This window comes from Pararge aegeria, chromosome 7 (assembly GCF_905163445.1).
Source record: "Pararge aegeria chromosome 7, ilParAegt1.1, whole genome shotgun sequence".
NCBI classification, from domain to species: Eukaryota; Metazoa; Arthropoda; class Insecta; order Lepidoptera; family Nymphalidae; genus Pararge; species Pararge aegeria.
This window is the reverse complement of record NC_053186.1, coordinates 9,973,861-9,992,645: the sequence shown is the minus strand read 5'-3', so window position 1 is coordinate 9,992,645 and position 18,785 is coordinate 9,973,861. Positions and strand designations below refer to the sequence as shown.

Here is an 18,785-nt window from a genome sequence, read left to right as displayed (position 1 = left end):
TCCGCATAAATGCAGACACAGTCGAAGGCTACAGCTAGTTCGATAAAGTAGTAAACGATGAAGTTACATAGCGATTATTAGTTACTAGTTTGTAATATTAGTAAGGATTGTGTGCCTTTAGAAACACTAAATCCCCCATTATCATCAACAGCCAAACACAAAATGGCGGCAACACGTAAACACCGAACAATTATACAAATGCTGCTATTAATTACACATAACAATATATCCACGACGGTGAATGATTAATTTCTGTCCATTTGCGAAATTGCTGAGTGTTACAGCCGAATTATAACGGACCTTCAGAGCGGTAATGAACTATTTGAATGCGATCGTTTAACCTCCCTTTCGCCTAACGCTTTAGTGCTGGTCTTGAGAAACATCACGATTATTGCCCGTAAAGAGCAATTGCTGAGTTTTTGACTGGCTTCTGAGGTCTTTGTAGAATCTGCATTCCGAATTGGTGGAAGTTGTATGAATACGTTAATACCTCAAAAAATACTTTGAGGCCTATTATTAAAGGCTTAAAAAACTTATCTACTAGGCTTGTAAACACACACACACAGGTGGAGCACGCTTGATGATGATCAAGACTTTAAAAAAACCATATAATTTATAAAATGATAGTATAGTGGTTAAATACCTCACTTTCGAGGGAAGAGAATTCGATCCCCGGCACTCAATTAGGTTGGAAGAATATATAAGGAGGAAACCTGGCTGTCCATAGAGTGAGAGTTCTCTTTTAGTGTTATCAAAGGAGTGTGAAGTCCACTATTCCACACTTGGTAAGTGTGATGTTCGGCCTGAACACTTCTCATAGCACTAGTGCTCCGTGGTATGCCGGTAATACGTCGATTATATTGTCGGATGATGATAATAATACGCATAAATATACCTACATAACAACCTGTCTCACACCTCAAAGCAGAAATAATTAAATACCCTTACAATGAGTCATGATTTTTTTTCTTATCACACTCCTTTATAATTTCGGTCGCGTCGTAAACCATTCGTTGTCATTTGACGGTCCGGAGCGTTGCTACCTGGGTTCTTTTTTTCGAAAACCAAGGTCAAAATACACAGTATGCATACACCCGTATAATAGATCCAACCGTTTTAAAGCCCCGCTGTGAAATAAAAAAGAATTAAGGTAAGTACAAAGGTTATTATATTTGTAGCCGTTGATTGTTAGAATTTCCTAATCAAAAGAGTTACCCTCTTGTACCTTTATAGTTAAGTCATGTGCGTTTTTTTTTATTTGCGTGTTTGAGCACAATCTCACGGGTCGGGTAAAATTTATTTCTGGCCCTAAATTGCGCTTGCCTACACTGCCTATATGCCTATATGCCTATTCACTGTTTTATAGGTCTCGGGAAACACTAATCTAATTGCTAATAAATAAGACTGCAGTCATAAGCGGGATACCAAAAACGTAGAGATAAAGACCCGCCTGGTACCTTGCTGTATGATTGTAAACTGGTGATGGTGTCGAATAGTTCCTTAACAAACCACCAAACCTTACTTTTTACATTTTAATAATCTTCCTCTCTTATATTATGTTATGGCTGAATCATAAGTTCGTTCTCCTGTTTGCACATATAATACCTACTCTCCAATCGCAGCGAACAAATATTTTTTCCGAACCTTAATGACGAAAGCTCCAATCTGCATATATACTTAATACTCGGCAGTGGCGGCGAGCGAATCTCTTTTCGGGAGCTACATGACGAATACTCTGCGCAGCACGCAGGGTACACGACACTCGCGGTTACTTGTTTTCGGAAGCTCGTTAAAAAATATTCCTATATGCACACTTAATACCCACCAGTCGCGGCGAATAAGGCATTTTTGGGAATGTCGATGACAACTCTGCTGTCTGCACACATACTACACGCCAGTCGCGGCGAACGCTCAACTAGCGACAAGTGTTTACGGAGGCTCAGGGGCGGCAATACCTCTTTGCGCGCTAATCTCAGAAAAGCTCTTTCGATGTCATTTTTTTTTTTGGATTGGTAGTATCAATTAAGACTATATAACATCACGCTACGACCAATGGCTACTATCATTAATGAGAAATGTTGTAAAAACTGAAGAAAATATCCTTTATGAGAGATTCCGATGCGTGCGATGCGTGAACGGTAATCGTTACGCCAAACGACGGAAGTATGTAGAAAGTATATCTGAATTGTAAGTATATCTTTCTTTAAAGTTCTAAAAAACAGTCCGCGACAACATACTACTATTTTTTGTAGTTGACTCATTCGCAGACGAAGTCGCGAGGGTCCGCTAGTACATAATATGATACACGCGAGTCGCGGCGAATCTTTACTGAGGAAAGCCGCTCCAATCTGCAGACCTTACCCTAACTACATTTTTCTAACTTGTCTTTTAATGTTAACAATCTTTTCATTAAAATATATATATACAATAAAAACAAATGTTATAAAGAAACAAAATTAAAAGGGATTTTCTTTATATAAATGTGTTTTTACTATTTTCTTATCAATATAAAATAAACTTTAAGTTAGAAAGTAACGAAAAGATTGTTAAGTTGATTTTATGTCGCGGCAAACAAGTAGATATTTTAGGAAGCTTGGTGACAAAGAGTCGGGATCAAATGCAACAAGTCGATCACATTGCGGAATACGAGAAACACCTGAGTCACGCCGGGTATCAGTGGTGTGTTTTAGTCAATAGAATTAACTATTGAGTTATTTTTATTGACTACGATCGTACGACCCAGTTCCTATCGATAAAACGGGAATCATTTACCCTATTACTCTTGGCAGTACTTACCTATTCATATATTTTTTTAAACAAGTTATGCAACTGATGAATCAAAAGCATCTGAGTGCGGTGCGAGTGGTTTACATTTAAAAGGAAAATATATTTTTGAAATGAAAAAGAACTGAACTAGAAAATTGTAAAGGTTTATAAAAGTAACCTCGTACTATTAATTATTATGTAACTATATATCGCCCTATTATTATCAGCCTAATTAATGTGATACTTCTGGAACACAATTCTTGTAAGAGAGCTGAATATAGAGTTTTGAATTGTTTCTATACTCACTGTAATAGGTTGGTGGGTTTCAATGATTATTATCACACAGAAACTTGTTATCAAAATCACCTTCTTCGCACAGAAATAGGTTTTTATTTTTTAAAGTAAGTGTGGATGATTTAAAAATATAATCTTTGTTAGATACGTACAGCTTAGCAACAAATTATACGCCGTTTTTTTTTTAATATCGATTTGTGATATTAAAAAAAAAACGGCGTATAGACAGCTGGACACGGCCATTAAATACTTCTTAGTCGTTGGGGACGGGTCTTAAAAATTAAATGCATATCCAGATAAAAACCAGGAACGCCAGCGAACGTGCTCTCCAAGGCACGGTTACTCATATTATTTATCACGTATTATAACTCTGTATGTTGTTTGTTACAGTTTGAGAAGCAATTCGAGCGGACGCGGCAAGCTGGCCACCAACCATGAATTAGATATCGCTGACAACGATATCAAACGTATGTATTACACTATATAATAATTACCTATTATTTTGGCACATACCTATAAATTTGACTTGATTTTTTTAATGAATTAAGTGGGGGCCAAATGTAACGTGCAATTGGCATCCGTCCTGCATTCATGTTTCAACCAATCACAGCAAACCAGTAAAAATGCATAATGAAAATGACACGTGGTTCACGATTACCAACTGTCAAAATAGTCACTGTATAGCTACCTCAGTTATTTCAAGGTAGTGGGCATACCTTTTTGTAAATAAAGATATGCCAAATTTCAGGTCAATCTGATGTTTGGAAAATGGATTTAAAAAATGTTGAAACGCAAAGAAATACGACGCATTTTACAAAAAAAAATGTTAGTTTATGATATGACATGACATTGAAAGAAGGCTAAGGTTTTCAAAGTAGTATCAATAAATATAATAATAAAATTATTGTATTCTCGATGTAAGTCAACTATTGTGTTCTTTTTGGGAAATAAATGTCTTTAAACCGAAATATGAGTAGGTACTTATACTGAGACGGCCGACTGGCGCAGTCGGCAGCGACCCTGCTTTCTGAGTCCAAGGCCGTGGGTTCGATTCCCACAACTGGAAAATGTTTATGTGATGAACATCAATGTTTTTCAGTGTCTGGGTGTTTATATGTATATTATAAGTATTAATGTATATTATTCATAAAAATATTCATCAGTCATCTTAGTACCCATAACACAAGCTACGCTTACATTGGGGCTTGAAGGCGATGTGTGTATTGTCGTATATATTTATATATTTATGTATATTTTTATAAAAATAAAGGATAAATCCCGACACCATTTTATATTTTGTCATCTTTGATTTTTGCAGTAATTTACTATTTGCTGTTTGCTGAGATAATGAAAATACCTGCCTAAAATAATAATAAGTAAAACACTCAAGGAATATGTCCATGTACTAAAATTCTTGCAATAATATGGCGTTGTATATAACGTACCTAACATGGTCCGTTCCGTCGGTATATTATTTTTCGTCGATCGGTCAAACACTAAAATCAGAAATAAAATAGTTTTTGACTAATACTCATCATCATGGTTTTTTAACCTTATTTTAAACGCGGTATTCGTTATTTACTTTATTTTTCATAGGTACAACTTCTTTGAAGTGAAAACTTCTGTAGCCTCTTTGAGCACTTGTTTGGTTAACAAAATCATGGAACTCGCGTCATCGTCACCGAACACTTTCCACGAACTATATGTCTACTGGTCTACTGTGTATCACTCCAATCAGCAGGCCCCCGCATGTTTTTTTTTAATGTATAAAAATGTTCTTGAAGTCGATTTTATGATATCATTTGATATTGTACGTTATAAACACTGTAAGTAGTACTAGTTTACTTGGTCGTTGTCGACCTTGTTGCCCTGATATGTAGTAACTTATAAATAAATAGCTTCCGGGTTAACAGGAAAATTTTCCTAGAACCCGTATATCTATGCGGAATAAAGAAAAAAAAACAGAATACATGTTTTATCGTTTGAATTACCACATACTTGCTTACAAATGAGTTAAATAGATAAGGTTTACACAATTATTATTAGATATATTTTAATTTATGAAATTTAATTGTTTGTTCTTATTTTTCTTATACTACTTCTATGCAGACTAACAACCCGAATTTAAATCGGATTCTGTTTTCGTTTCATCTGTTGGAGAAACTAAATAGTTGTAAACTTTCAAAATATAGTTTCGGAACCATATTTTTTGTATACACTGCTAAGTTAGTCGTAGACGTACTTCTAAGCGCGTTACGAAACCTCTTAGCTTTGGTTTTTAAGTGCTATTGTAGTTGTCACCATCACCTTACAACAATTTAAAAAAGTGCCTTCTATAGACTATTTGGGTACGCAAAATTTTGACTTAACTTAATGCGTTTCTATTTAACGAAGTTCACGTTTTAATTCAAACTCTACCTAACTCTTACCTTACCTACACGCAGATACATAATGAATACATGCAAAGTATATCTCTGTAAGTTACAAATACATTCCAAGTACAAGGAATTTCCATTTCCAACCGCCATTGTTACAAAATACAGTCATAATAATATTATATAATATATTATAATACACACCAAAGACTTAAGGTAAACGATAGACGGAGACCCAAGGGGTTTCCAGAAGGAAGATAACAATTTTTTTTCAGAGATGCCTACAATACCAGTCCGGTACAGAGATAAGCTTTAGCTAAGATTAACACATCTTTTTTTCTTTCATTTAAATTGCACAGAGTGGTTGTGATTTGTTTTAACTGTGTGTATCTACGTTCGTAAACTTTAAACTAAAGCTAAGAAGGTTCTAAACGCGTCTAAGAAAAAGCCCACGACTTTTAGCATAATTCGGCTTAAAACCTGTTGTTGAATGTTGAATTAAACTTGTGGAATACTTTTTCGGAGTAAGCTATTTAAAACAGCCGTAAAAAACAGAATATTTTGTCAATACTTCAGTATATTTTTGGAAATAACACGTCTACACACTTTTTTTATTCTGTGACACATATATACTCTTCCAAACGTTACTGGGTTCGATATTTGTTTAGGCCTTGATTGTACAGTGGCTGCTAAGCGAATTTATGCTTTAACTTAATTTTATTAAGTCCTCAATTTGCATTTTCCTAACATAATTATGCTAAGCTGACTGAGTTATCAAGTGAGCTTAATTTTGTCTTATTGTTTTGAAAAATTAAGAAAGGGAATTTAATCTGAGGACCTTTCTGGCTTAGCCTTAGGAATTTGCCTTAGTGTAAAAAAGATTCTAAAGTACATTCTTGGTTGGGATATTTAATTTTTGAAATGGCAATAATACTTTAATAGGTATATTTCGCATCTTCATCTTCATCATCACTAACCTACCGGCGCACCACAGTGCACGGGTCCTGAGCATGAGGGTTTAGGCCGTAGTCCACCACGCTGGCCAAGTGCAGATTGGTAGACTATCCCTACTAATATTATAAATGTGAATGTAAGTTTGTTTGTTACGCTTTCACGCAAAAATTACCAAACCGATCATCACGAAACTTTGTACACATATTCCTGAAGGTATTGGACGTAATATAGGATGTTTTTTATCCCGAAATCAAGCTCAGTTCTCTCGGGAGAGGAGACGATTTTAAACCAGGCTTAGATATCCTAAATACATAAAGTGCTGCCACATTTATGAGGCACATGTCTTTTCAAAAACAAAAACAAAAGCGGACGAAGTCGCGGGCAACAGCTAGTATTGTTGTATCTGTAATTGATTGGTATAACATGATTATAACATAGTATAGTAACACATAAAGTATGAGTGCCTAGTTGGAATAGTCGTTAGTATGTTTGACTAAATGTTACTCGCTTTTATTTAGATTTTGAATATCACAGCGGGGACCATCTGCTGTACGGAATAAAAGTATCATTTTTATATCCAATTATTTCTAAACTAAATTTTGTCAAAATCTCAGTTGTTAAGGCGAACGTTGGTAACAAACTAAAGTCAAATATTTTTTAATTTTTTTGCGATAAAAATACTTATTTCCGTTTCCAGGATGCAGGCTATCGGCTAGTAGATTCAGACGATAGCTTGCAGTTGCAGTAAAGATGAATATAGATCGATAAAGTATATTGCACAATATACAGAGAAAACAAGAAAAAACAAAAAAAAAACGCGCAAAGGGCGGTCTTATCGCTTCAAGCGATCTCCTCCAGACAACACTTGATGATAGAATCAAGTAAGGGGAAACGGGATAGCGCGTCAGGTTCATAACTAGTGTTAAAATAACTTACATACACTTTACATACCAATAATACATAACATAGGTAACCAACAAACCAACTAACAGTCATACTATGTCATGTATAGCATTGGTACGGAATACAGCCTTCACGAGCCCATTTATCATTTAATTACAACGCGTAAGCTTATCAAATATTCAAACCGCGCGAGATGTATTCATTATAAATCCGAAGTTCGCCAGTTAGCGAGTTTAACGCGTATAGTTTACAACTTGCTACTCTTGGGGATATATTTTTAATAAATTGAGGCTTTGGGAGCTATGTATGGTTTTATAGTAAAGTAAGTATGCCATCAAATTGGTGATCGCAGTTAGTAGTGGCACAGAGAACTCTTTTTAAGAAATTTGGAGTCGGCAGAAATTCAGGCAGGAGATACTTATATCCCGGAACACATAGGCTTTTTTTACCCCAAAAATTCCAGCTGAACTAATGTCCCGCCACTTTTTCAACAACAATGGGTAAAAAGAGTTATAAAACTTAGAATTTGTGCCCATTTCTGTAGTCCGCGTAGACAATGTAGTGGGCAGGAACTATAGTAACAATTTAATTGTACATTTCTTTAAAGTCAAGTTGTAGTAGTACAAGGTCGATCGCTTCCACAATTCTCATTCCGATGGTATCTAAAGTTTTATTGTTATACTGTTTCGTAACGTGTTGCGTTTTACTGAACTGCCTACTGCCTATTGCCTATTATACCAGCGCCTTTGGTCTGCATCGAACAAGCAATAAACTTTTAACTGCCTGAGCAAATTATGCATACATTCGCTTAATTGTTATTATTCTGTGTAAGCCAATACAAGCAATGTTATTGTTCTCTACATTTTATGTTGGTCTCTCAGCGTATTTCTTGCCGATAGTAGGTATATAATTTTTAAAACAATAATATAATCATCACCAATCTCATTAATGCTCGAGTGTTACACAGAGGCCTGCTACCATTTTAGAAAATAATTACTTTTTATTGGGACATACTTAAATGATAACATGATCCTGCATATAATGTGTTGCAGTAATAATATAAATCCAAATTATCCAAATAAAAAAGAAGAGTTACAGAATCCAACCAATATTGAAAGATGCCTAAATAAGTTACGTAAATATTTTCACAACAAAAGTTATTCGAGTAGGTCATAGTTTATTTATTATATAGATTTTCACCGTTGTTTAACTTATTTTCTCTCTCCCTCGTAAGTGTATTTACGAGTGGAAGTCACACAAAACCTCGTCTAACATAGCATCGTCGTGGCGAGAGATCCATGAGGATATTCTCACTAAAAAGGGGCAACAAATGTCGGTGGGAATTAGATCGTTGCTCAACCACCGCATTCAACTGATTTGGTACCGCAAAAGATATCTTTTAGTTTTACGTCAACCTCCTGGACTAGGTATTTTTAAGGTGTTTGCGTTAAATCAATGACCCATGAAGATAATACAATTTGCGCGTAAAGCTCCATTCAAATGGCAGTTTTATGACGTGATAAATTTTGTACGAATATCTGGATCATTTTTGTCGACTCAGATATTCATAGATTTAAGCTAGGCTGCATTTATATCAAGGTTACCTAGGCAAGCGATGCGGTTGAGTGAAGTTATTTAATGAGTTGTATCTTACACTATAGCTACGCTATTCATTTAAGCATGGGGAGAGCTTTTAAAGCATTGACTCACCACGCTGTTCCAATACGGATCGACGGACTTTTACGTTTCATACATTAGTGATAATAACTGGACCAGCAGGTAAATAGTTGCCCCCAAATAAACTGATAATCCATATTTTGTATTCAGAAACCAAAGTTTATATCTGAGGTTGTCTGGCAGATAGTAACGTAACGTATGATAATGGTTTCTGCGATATTTGATGGCAATTTTCGACAGTGGCTAGCTGTCAACTGAGATACACAATAGCCCTACAGTTCCTGTTTCATCGGCAACCTGTTATAAGACAGCTTAGAATGAAAATTTAAATACAAATATTTATGCATAGAGTCTAGAGATACGGCAGTCAAATACCTTGCTACCTTTAAACAAGCTGTCAAATATCACTATAGTTTAGGCACATTAAAGACGACTTGGTATCATTTTTACTGTTGTTTATGTGTTATGATATGTTAAAGTAAATATAAGTTTTTCTTTTACTGTATTTATATATATAATGTTTATTGTATTATATTATATTACTATGTTTTTCTTATAGTTTTTTGTAATTCTTAGGTAGATCGCTCATAAGTGATAAGGCAGCCTTTTATATTCCGAGTCTGCCTTTGTTTTTCTATTCTTCTTTTGTTTCTGCAACTTGTAGTGTGCTAATGAAGAGTGTAAATAAAGAGCTTGCATCAAGATATCTTAGGATGTAATTAGTTTAAGCTCGGCAGAACCAAAAGTTCCTGTGGGATTTTTTCAGCCCGAAAAGAACAATAATTAAGTCACGGGCAGAAGTCGGGACGAACATTCGGTTTGGCGAACTTCCTGGTGCAGTGGTGAGCTCTGTGGCCCTATCAGAAATGTCCCCGGAAGAAGTAATTTGAGAATTTATTTCTTTTTTTTTTGGATCTGACGGGAGGCTTCGGCCGTGGCTAGTTACCGTCCAATCGAGTGGTTAGCCCGCTACCATTTTAGACTGCATCGCCACTAACCACCACCAGGTGTGTTTGCAGTTAAGAGATAACTTCTAGTGAAATAAAAAACAAAAGTGATCGAAATCTGGTCCATATAATAGTGAAATTTAACGTTAATCCACTGTTAGTATTCAAAGCGGTTATTATGTAAAATGTTCATAAAGTAATTTACAATTCCTAAAACACACAATTCAACGTATATTTGAGAGAATTTAATAAAATCACTGAATAGGGCGTACGTAGTGTACACGCGTTAGGTTTACCACAAATGTCATTTGACAAGGACGGGACCTGGTTAAAAACTGTAATTTCCTGCAAGAGTAATTTCGTAGTATATTTATTTATTTATAACTCTTGCTGAGTGGATTAAAACTTCTAATGTTTCGTGATAGATCGCACTGCATTAGCTTAAACTCTTTTGAGATCAATATTGAATTTTCGGCATTGTACATTGTTGGCTAGGTAATGAAGTTGCGAATTCAAATTTGGCTGAACCAGCATTTTGCAATTTTGATATTTTCTAAGATGATAAATACAAATTCTATTTATTTACCACCATCAACTCAGTAACTGACGACAATATCACGACACTATGTAAATTATTGTTAGTATGATATATAAGTAATATTTTAAATTAAATAAATTTATCTAGGAAATCTAGGTATCTAGGAAACGTGGAGTATAAATTTTTCAAATTAAAAATTTCTTTAATCATGTAGACCTCTCACAGGCACTTATGAAGCGTTCATACATAAATGTTTACATTATTGTAAGGGGATGGTGATAACTTCGTTAGCCAACTTAAACATAATAAAAATATTTAGTATCGGTAAACTAAAATCTGAAATTTCGAATCGGCTGTTAAAGATTATTTAAAATATTGAACAAAATCGGAACTGTCCTTAAAAAATAGAACGTTTGGTAGCCTTACTTTAAACTGAAAAGGTTCAAGAAGACTAAACATCCACTAAAATTCACGTTTAAATTTATATTTACATGTTCACATTTAATTTTTAGCGTTTATATTAATTCTAGTGCTTGTTGAAAGGATTCATTTGGAAAGCTCATTTTGTATGGAACAACTTTAAATGTATTTACATAAGCAGTTATACCTATTAACTACGTAATATGTATTTTTTGTTTTTTTTGGTTGCCTTTTTAATTTTTATTACATCCCAAAAATGCTGGAGCGGCGCTACTCGCACTGGACAGCGCAGTCTTGGTATACCACTACGTGGTCAGAAAAAATCAAGGGAGGCGCAAAAGATCGTGGAGTGTGGAATTCTTATGCAAGTACCTATCTAGGACATAGGTACGCTTGTTGACGACCATCGGTTGAAACGTTGACCATGATGATAACATAAAAGGGTTGCCACTGAAATTAGGATTGAGGCAAAAATACTTATGACCTTGCTGGTTACGTGGGGTGTGCTGGTGGAGTTAGTATTCAAAAAATAAAAAAAACTTCATAAATAACTCCGATTTCTGGCAAATACAATTTAACGTAAATAATTTCGGCGCTAAGTGAAACAAACAAGGAGCCAGATAAGTAATTTAAATAGCTTACGAAAGCCGTCCTCGAGGACGCCATTTTAACGACAATACTTCAAGTTTCGAATGACATGTTCCATTTTCGAAGCACTTAACGCTCTCCGATAAGGCCTTTGTCTATAGTAATACGAGATCGTTCGAAATTCAATTTTGCTCTTCAATTTTCCATAGACAATTAAAAACCAGCATTGTCCATAAACCAGTGAAGTTTTTGATCAAATAAAGCTTTATTGTACCTACACCGATTTTCTGTTATCAGTAAAATACACTTTTGATTGCATCCTTTTAAAATTTGTTACCTTCCTAACCATGTGGCAACCAATGGCAGGTGATTTTTTTTTTAAACTCTAGTAATTATTAGAAAATAGCGTAAAATTACATGTGTACCAAAACTTCAAAATTGGCCGGTTAACTTTAAACTATTAGCAAACTGATCGGTAACATCCACTGGTTTAAATGATGATTATAATAACACATTGATATTTTCGCTTGCTCGTTTTCATTTGTATGAGTTGTATTTGTAGAGTCCCGAACATAAAAGTTTCGAATTAAAATCGACCTTTTATGGTACAGGTTTTACCCATGCCCCCTCAGAGGCCGTCACAATGACAGTTAAATATTACCTAATATATTACTGCCACTTTAAAATATTATTAAAAAGCAACTTGTGAATTATTTCCCAATAGCTAATTTAGATTTGGACGAATGAGCGCAATAAATTCGTTCGAAAATCGGAAATTAATTCGGAAACCACCATGTCATTGGCTGTTTCCGAACGATGCGCGCCGCGCCGCATAGCCGAACTATTTGAGTTTGACATCTGTTTTTATCATCTGTTTGCGAATATTTGCGCCAAATTTATAGTACGTAGGTTATGCTTTCATCTTTCATCTTATATAAAAAAAATATAACAATACAGTGTCCTGTCTTTAATTTTTCAAAGTTATTGTCTATTCTTATGCTCATATTATCGTTATTTTATTGATATGATAGCAAGATACCTTTCTATTTGTTGGAGCTTTTTTGGAACATGCACCATACGAATGAGGCTCCTGTGAGGCCCTGACCTGATATTGTCTTTAGTATACTTTTATTACCATAAAAGTGTGCCACAGCCCGGGAAACCGATGGACGGAGAAGTCCCAAAGTGTTGTAGTGACGACCCCGAACAAGATGGACAGCCCACTTCAAAGAGTCGCGGGGAGCCGCTAAACACAAGCGGTTGAGGATCGTGGATTTCTGAACGCCCTACAAATGACCTATGTCTGTAATAAATAAATGATGGGCGAACTTTCAAGAAAGCCCCTGATATAATAGCTAAAGTATAGTGCTACTTGGGCATTACAAACAGACAACAAAATTATTCTTCAATCTACGACTCACCATTTTTGTATAATAAGCAGATGCGATACTCGTATCTACTCGTCTTAAAAATGAAGTAAAAAAAACTAACTCACTCCAGAAAATGTATCATATGCACTTGAACTACTTACTTACTTGAAGTCCGCCGACTGCTAGCGTATCTTGAAAACTACTTGTGTAGTTAATTTTTTTATACTTTCTTTATTAAATATTTCTAGGAGTCAAGTGGGTCGGCAAACGTTGAAGTTTAGGAGTTAGTGCAAGGAATTATCATTCCGCTTATTTGCGTCGGAATATAATGAGATGTTGTTTTTAAATATTTTGTATGTCTGTATTCAGAATACAAGCTTTATGCAAAATTATATAAAGATTTATTTTTTTAAATTCTTCCGGATTGGTCCACCACCTTTATTTTCCGAGATAAAAAGTTTCCCCCTTCTCCAGGACTTAAGCTATCTCTGCCACATATCGATAGAAAGTGGTTAAGCCGAACAGTAACGTTCAAACGAGACACATGGATGTCCAGAACACAGTTAAATTTATTTTTGATTTCGGCAAAATTTAGGTTACAGCCTTCAATATGTTGTCGCTTGTCAAAAAGTGCCTTAGGAAATTAGTATCTTATCCACAATTTCGGAACCTAGTTAGAGTGGCTAGTTTGTCGGCTTATTGGAGTAGTAGGCAGTGGCTGCTTTCTTAGTGGCCGTGGGTTCGATTCCCACAACTGGACAATATTTGAACATGAATGTTTTTCACTATCTGGATGTTTATCTGTATTTATAAGTATTTATATATATTATTTATAAAAATATTTACGTTACGTTAGCTTCGTTAGTTACTTTGGGGCTAGATGGTGATTGTCATAGTATATTCAAATTTATAGAAAACCAACAATTCATTAACGGAATACCTAATTTTAATTGAGGAGGAATAGAGATTTTTTCTGACAAACCGCTCCCTGCGACACCACGTTTTGAAAATAACTGATAACTGTAAGTATTAAGCAAAGTCTGACAATAGTGTCAACTCTCTCTCTTTATGTCTCTCTGTATGTAGCACTATTTGTAGACTTATCAATTTAGTTTAGAGATTTGTATTCAACAGAATCGGCACCACTACCTATCTTAATATATATAAATCTCCTGTCACGATGTTTGTCCGCGATGGACTCCTAAACTACTGAACCGATTTTAAATTAAATTGGCACACCGTGAGCAGTCTGGTCCAACTTAAGAGATAGGATAGCTTAGATCTTTAAGTAAAGTCACAATTTTATTTTATTGCAAATTATTTGTCTATAATTAATTGACAGTCACATGTTATATGTATATACAACTATACTCATTTAGGGCTTAGCGATACTGAATACTTTAAAACCAAAATCAAACGCAGACGAAGTCGCGGGCAACAGCTAGTATATTATAGATTTGGTACACCGCATATCTAGTAAATTCTTGATCGAAGGTTACAGAACGTAGGCTGTGGTGTGGACTGTCTGCTATGTTAACTATTTCAATTCCGGATAAAACACAGAATTCGCATAAGCGTGAAGTTCGCAAAACTTGCTATTCGATTGTAAAACCCAAAGGATTTGAGTTAAAACTTTTTAAATAAAACTACCTAAGTAGAAATTTTCTGTATTGCATACCTGCCCTTTACGTACTACCATCGCTTAAAGTAGTGTCATTTTGATATTGTTTACGTTTTTTTAAAAAATTATAATCCTTATGATTAGGGCTTCAAGGAATGCTAAATAAACTGTAATTTTAATATAATACTGAACGAAGAAGGCTAAACTGGCTCCTTGGTCTAGTAATCAGAATGTTCGTCTATGGATTCCAAAGTCTTGGGTTCGATTCCTTGGTTGGACTAGTCAAGTTAGACGTAGGAACTAACAAGAAGTTCTTAGTAGGTAACTCCAGTAGATAGGAAATTGATGAAATATCTCGTGGCGCGCTGTTTAGCCTTGCAGTGCTCTTTCGGGTCCCTCGTTTCGCTTTAGTTTTATGCTTACGAGTGTAGTTACAATATTGTATTTACGAATCAATTTTACATTAACTCCACTCCAACTAGGAGATTACATTAGGTTAGTAAAATGTCACTTAGACGATAATCTTCAATAAATCCATTCTTCTTTGAGTAGGACGGAAAATCCTTCGAATTTAAAGTTTCAGGCTCCAGCAATTTATCTTCAGTTATCGCATCGGTAAAGATTATGTCATATAACAAAGTGGAGTCAAGAAATTCGGCGCAGGATGGAGAAACTCTCAGGGCGTAAAATTCAAATGAATTCGCAGCGTGGCGCGACGCAAACACGACTTAATTATTATATATATTTAAGACATAAATTAGCATAACCCAGCAAAGCGAAGGCCCCTGGAAGGATAGAAGTCTTATGAAACATTCCCTTTACAATGCTTTCCGCCCACTGGGTCTTAAAAATATATAAAGGTGTTACCAGAGTGAATCGTTGTGTTAGTTGATTTGTTATACTTTCATAGTTTAATGATGTTTGTAAAAAGTAAACATCAAAAGCTAATTTAAAAAAGACTGTACAAATGACAAAATTGTACCCGATAATTGTTCTTTCGTAAACACGTTTGCAAAATGATCAATGATTAATGGCCGATTAGTGAATTCGATCAATGAACTGCTTATCAGAAACTGGTGGTTACTTTCTGTTGTTTCTCGTTTTCGTCTCATTTTCCAACAAAGCTGAACCTGGACAGAATTAAAAGTCGCGATGAAAGTTAAGAATCTTTAAGCTCTTTTACCAACATGGCGACCAGGGCTGTTTAATAATAGTAGCTACTCGTAGTAGAATTGTAGTTCTCCCGGTACGCAATGGCAGATTATTGTATATGCTGCTTTTATCGTGTGTTGCTTAATGACGTTATGAGCATAACTCACGGCAACGAAGTTAATATGGATGAACTTGCTATAGACTCATGATATTTGATCACTTAGTAATTTTTGGGAGTCTTTTTAATTTACTCTAACAGAGGGATTCATTTAATTTTTATTATTAAGATCATATATCTTAATAAATTAAGAAATTAATGCTCGTTTTCACTAACGACGGACAAGACAAAGCCTAAGTAAGTAACTTCTAATCAAAGTAGATTCCTAGGCATACTTTCACCTTTTAATAGGCAACTCATAAAACCTTACTTACCTATGGCTCTTGCCAGAAGGTGTGGTATTTTGTGATTCTTATAACATATTTATGTTTATGTTTCGTATGAATTTTAGGTTATTAAATAAACCGAATTAATATTTTTTTCATCTGTCAAGTGTCAGTTTACGAGTCCCATGAACTTAACGATCCGTCAAATCGATGTCGTAACTTTAGACGGAGCGTTAGACATCACAAAAGAGTTTGTGAAACATTTTTACTCTCTAGGAATCACCTCAATCACTAGGTACCCAGGGCGATTCCTAGGTTTAGTGAAAGCGGGAATTTGAGGTTAGGATAACAGTCACGTTAGTCTTTAGGTTATCATGGTCGAGTAGTTGTGGTTCTGCGATACATTTACTGAGTTTGGTCAAAAATTGTTAGATATTAACTTTTACAGTCAAGACATTTTGAGTACCTGTCCTGGTTTGGAAAACTGGCATTGACCATCCCCTTTCCGCGTGGAGCACGATATGGCGTTGTTCTCGTCTGTATCTTTAAATTAAATACTAATATAATAAATGTTATAGTTTGGATGGATGTTTGTTATGTGATGATAGCCCGGTGGTTAGGACTTCGGCTTCCCTTTGGGGGACCGAGTTCGAATCCCAGCACGCACCTCTGTCTTATCTGTGCGCTATGTACGTTTCAAGCAATTAAAATATCACTTGCATCAAGGGTAAAGGAAAACATCGTAGGGGCATGTATGAGAGTTCTTAATGTTTTAAAAGGCGTGCTAAGTCCACCAATCCACACTAGGCCAGCGTGGAGGACTACGGCCGAAATCCTTCTCATTGTGGTTGTAAACCATATCCACTTGAACGAAGTTGCGGGCAAACAGTAGTTATATAATAATTGCAGTAGTAATATAACAGTTCTATTACTTTCCTATTTTTATGTTGGGCAAATCGCAATGGGGAGGCGCAAAGGTTATAGCCTAAAACCGCCATTGGTGCAGTGCGACGGGTATGACCTCTATATCACCATTCGACGAAGAGCCACGAAAACCCACCATTGGGATATAAATTAATAGGATGATGATAATAATGACTTCAACTTACTTCACTTACTACTTAATCAAAAAAAATAGTTGGAAAATCCAAAAGTGCACGGCTCATAATCTCATTCATTACAATAAAATCGAGATTATTTGTAAATAATAATTAAACTACATCTAATTATACCGTGAAAATTTCTCAAAATACTGAAGTCTATTAAAAAAAAATCAATTCGATAAGTGAAGTATATCGCTCGTTATCGTGACCACAAGATACGGGATCCGCACATACCGACACTTGGACGTCCAAGACAGAACTTTTTTAAACAATTTTTTTATTAGTTTAAATAATAAAAAGAGATTTAAAAATATTAAAAATAGGGTTTTTTCTCAACATTTGTGTATTTATATTCACTTATCAAAACAATAAAGAATAAAAAAGTGACATTTAAGAAGAAGAAGAAGAAACACTTTATTGCACGTATAACATACAGGAAAAGAAACAGTAAGGAGTACAGTACACAATGTAGACATGCAAAGGCGGCCTTATTGCTGCAAGTAATCTCTTACAGGCAACCTTTGTAGATAGGACTTACAGCAAGAGAACGGGATAGTGCCAAGAGTGTTGATAGATATACATAAATACCAAAATGTAAAGAAATTTAAGTTGGAGAATCACTCGGTGTGCGTAAACTGACAGTAATACCCACCTCAACGCTTCGCTTATGAGGCGTGCAAAATTACTCTTTGGTATACCAGAGCACTAGATATAATCTTGTATACGAAAACTTCCCGCCAATACACCCAACCCGATCCAGCGAGAAACCATAATGATAATAACAGTATTTCACCGAAAGCCTTATTTACTTAGTTTCTGAATCACGTTTTGTGTTAAGGACCCATAAACTTCTATATTAAGTTCACCCTAAGGTCACATTTTATAGCAAAAACTGTAGGGAAGCACCGTGGATATTATACAGTACCATAGATATTAGATGTAAAGATATGGCACTCCAGAAGGTAGGCTGATGCGTCAGCCATGTCATAGTAAAACGGTAGAAAAAGTAATTCTAGACTCCAGCATCCCTTTCTGGGAGAACGGCTTTGATCCCCGGAACGCACTTTTATCTTTTCAGAGTTGCTTGCGTCTATAATTTCATCAATTAAATATCACTTGCTTTAACTACTACGTTAGACGATATCCTAAACACTTCTTATTCTGAGAGGAGACTCGTGCCCTGTAGTGGGCCCTTAAAGGGCTGATGATGATAATGATGTAAAGTAAGCCCCTTACGTGTAATATTTACCTCAGATTTTTACAGGTTAACAGGGGCAATTGTCCGTTTGGTATTATATCCGGATAGTTCGAAAGTATAAAGGTATATATTTTTTGTAAAAAAAAAAAAAAAGAAAAACGTGGAAATAAAGCCCCTTCATGTTATATGATAATACTTCAAAAAGGAAACATTTATCCAATGGTGATATTATTGACATTCACCGTTGGCAAACTGGGTAAGTGGTAGGTTCTGAAATAGTTAAGGACACGTTTCGATTACGCTTAATTTTTATCGCATTCTAATTTTTCAAGCGTAGCTTTTCCATATCTTCGGATATTTGATATCAATGGCGCGCGCTCAAAGGAGCCACAGGTGCCCTCCATTACCTATTCCGCGCCCATTTACATTCGTTACCCGCAAAACATCAATACGGATCAAATTGAACCTTACCTTGTAAGTTATTAAGCCCATAAT

At 35.3% G+C, this 18,785-nt stretch overlaps 1 protein-coding gene across 6 annotated transcripts in view; it reads left to right on the top strand.

The window, feature by feature from the left end:
• The window catches only part of LOC120624924 (brain tumor protein), a 190,648-nt gene that overhangs the window by 83,903 nt on the left and 87,960 nt on the right, over window positions 1-18,785 (top strand). For all 6 annotated transcript variants that reach the window (XR_005658784.1, XM_039891744.1, XM_039891745.1 and 3 more), the window contains exon 3: window positions 3,451-3,527. The gene's annotated coding sequence lies outside the window, so the exon portion shown is untranslated. The remainder of the gene's footprint in view (window positions 1-3,450; window positions 3,528-18,785) is intronic.